Source organism: Salmo trutta, chromosome 35 (assembly GCF_901001165.1).
Source record: "Salmo trutta chromosome 35, fSalTru1.1, whole genome shotgun sequence".
NCBI lineage: Eukaryota > Metazoa > Chordata > Actinopteri > Salmoniformes > Salmonidae > Salmo > Salmo trutta.
The window spans coordinates 4,736,783-4,739,825 of NC_042991.1; the positions used below are offsets into that span (position 1 = coordinate 4,736,783).

Below are 3,043 nucleotides of genomic sequence, written 5' to 3' on the forward strand. Positions count from 1 at the left end.
GGGCCGTGTGAGGGGGGGGGAAGAAGAGGAGAGGAGAGCTCTGGGCTGCTGGGGTCTGCATAGCTGATGAGAAGGGGAGAGGAGGCCCAATCCAGTCAGGAGAACCACGTGTGGGAGAGGAGAGCTCTGTGCTGCCTGGGCCTGGTTCCCTGAGGTGGAATTGATGGCTGTGCTGCTCATCAATGGAGGATGAGTCATCTAAGGCAGCCAGCCACTCCATTCTAACAGTTCTGTTCTGCTATAGTGGATGGGAGCCAAGACACTGACTCTGGCTGGCAGACTGGCTGGCAGACTGGCTGGCTGCTGCTGGTTTTGTTCAGAATAGAGGATTTCAAAGAAAATACTTTCGAGCAAACTGTTGGAGCTGTACAATATGGGGGAATTTCATAGTGCAGTCAGTATGGATGTATTTCCATGTTTCATAATGCATTTTAGATGTTATGTGTCAGTTAAAATGTTACGGCTAGGTGGGGTATATCATCTACTGTAACAATAAGCGTACACGGGGAGTGTTTTTAAAACAGTATCCGTCAATCAAATTGTGCTGACTTAATACAAGTACATTTGTCACAAAGTGCTGTGTAGCAACCCAAGCCTAAACCCGAACAAGCAGAGGCATGATCTCGTTATCACCAGAATCATGATAATGATCATCCCAGCTTTGATATTAGTTAGTATCCCTAAAAGGTCGCATGGTGTTTGTGAGAATGCAGTAGGCTGACTGAACACTCATCTGACTCCACCAAGGCTGGTTTCAGTCTCTCTATTTCCCCCACCTACTTGTCTGTCTGTCTCAGACTCACTCCTACTCCTGTCAGTGCTGTCACACAACAACACAAGCTATATTTGAAATCTACTTTACATCTAGCTAGAATCTGTAAAAACAGAATAGCGTTTGACTGTTTTCAGCCCAACCTGCCACTGGTGACCGGTGTCTACGGATATCTTTAAATCCTGTTGGGGCTGTGTTACCACTGCTGTTCGCGGGCTGCCAAAGTCTCCCTGATAGAATCTGAGGTGCCGTAATCACAGAGAAACACAGCCAGGACCAGAGACGTAATGTACCGCTTCTTATCTCCGTGTGGATTCACATGCATTTACATGTAGGGCTAGTGCACTGCTTATCACACCAGTGCAACCACACACACTGGCCATTATTTGTGTGTGCATTTATGTGTGTGTGTGTGTGTGTGTGTGTGTGTGTGTGTGTGTGTGTGTGTGTGTGTGTGTGTGTGTGTGTGTGTGTGTGTGTGTGTGTGTGTGTGTGTGTGTGTGTGCGTGTGTGCGTGTGTGCGTGTGCGTGTGTGTGTTTGTGTGTGTGCACCAGGAATGCTTAAAAGGTCTTATCTGTACGGAAAATGTGTGACGAGTCGACCAACGTCAGTGACATTTTGACCCTACTTGTGCCCAGCAAGATGCATGAAGGCTTCAGACTGAATACCTTAATGGATAGAGATAAACCAAGCAGCAGGTATTATGTCTATCTTTGAGAGGAATGTTCTCTGTATATCTGTATATCCGCGACACCTATTTAGTCTTCTAAGTGTTACAACAGTGTGTCAACAAGAGGAAGGCAGAACCACTCTCTTTGTCAAGGAAAAAGACCATTCAAGTTGACTGTGGCAACAGGGCAATTAATGAATTACAGGGTTGACTTTTTCCGTTACCTGATTGCAAACAATTGTTATGGATGTTTTGAGGTGTTTCCACAGTTCCCATAGAGATGCACCTTTAAATGAGTGAATAAAGGTGCTGCCTCCGCCTCCCAGCTTATGCTGTGGCTTCTCGGTTCGATAGAAGAAATCCCCCGAGCTTCTATTTCAAGCTTCCCTGACTGCCCGCTGCCTTAACTTTGAGATGGCCTGCTGCCCACGCCTCAGTTAAACTGAGTAGTCTGTTAACACGCCTCTTCTCTTCCTAATCTCGTGAAGTTCTTCTTTAATTTCTGATTTTATTCTCTTCCGTTCTGTTTTATCTCATCTCAGTAAGGACAGACAGAGCAGAGGGAAAGAGAGGAAAGAACAGATGAACAATACACACCCAGACTCCCACACGGCAGGGCGGGAGAAGCTATGGTTTCAATTCCACCTCCTCATGGAGAGAGGATTTCCCCTCCACGCTGTGCCTGCCCTCTGCCTTACTGGGTAAACGATGTGTGACACACAGGCTGGAAGGCAGGCATGCACATATAGGTAGGTATACATGCACAAACACATATTCACATCCAAAGAAAAACACACAGGCTTACAAACTCACGCTAGCAAGCAAACACATTGCGCAAGCAAGCAAGCAAGCAAGTGTGCGCCACATGTGCATGTGCTCTTACTAATGGAAACATTCTGGTGCAATATGCATGTACACACTCAGGAAAATGGCACGTATACGCGCACACAGACACACACAGACACAGAAAGCCCGGTGGTGACTCAATGCTAAATTGATTTAGGTTCAGAGTGGCAGCAGAGAGCATATGACTCACAGTTTCCATTGTGACCCCTTGGCTCCCGAGCTGTGTGTGTGTGTGTGTGTGTGTGTGTGTGTGTGTGTGTGTGTGTGTGTGTGTGTGTGTGTGTGTGTGTGTGTGTGTGTGTGTGTGTGTGTGTGTCTGTGCGCTCGCGCGCACGCACGCGCGTGTGTGCATAGTGACAGATTAACGGAGCAGGTTGTGGCTGCTGCTGTTTGGACGGCTGCAATGAGTTGTACATGAGTTGCTATGTGTGTGGCTGTGGGGTGTTTAGGTTCAAACTCACAGAGAACATCAGAGAAAAAAACAATAGGCTGGGCAGCACCTCCTATAGCAGAGTTGATATATCTATAGCTATTCATTTGGTCTCCCATATCCAGGGTGTTAACCAAGACTAGGCCTGCTTAGCTTTGATATTTTTCACTGACTACTACCAACGTGCTGTCGTGAGAAAATATTTTCTTAATAACTAAATATATACACGGTTGCTATCCAAATCATTCCAATGGGTAGGTCTAAAAGAGAAAATGAAACGTAACCATGCTCTTATATCATCAATGATACTATTTAGGCCTATAT

General features: G+C 46.2%; 1 long non-coding RNA gene across 1 annotated transcript; it reads left to right on the forward strand.

Annotated features, from left to right (window-relative positions):
- The first annotated feature begins 933 nt into the window (after positions 1 to 933).
- On the forward strand, positions 934 to 2,229 carry LOC115175215 (uncharacterized). The gene is made up of 2 exons (XR_003871937.1): positions 934 to 1,056; positions 1,986 to 2,229. It is a non-coding gene; the product is annotated as an uncharacterized LOC115175215 (long non-coding RNA).
- Positions 2,230 to 3,043: the final 814 nt, after the last annotated feature.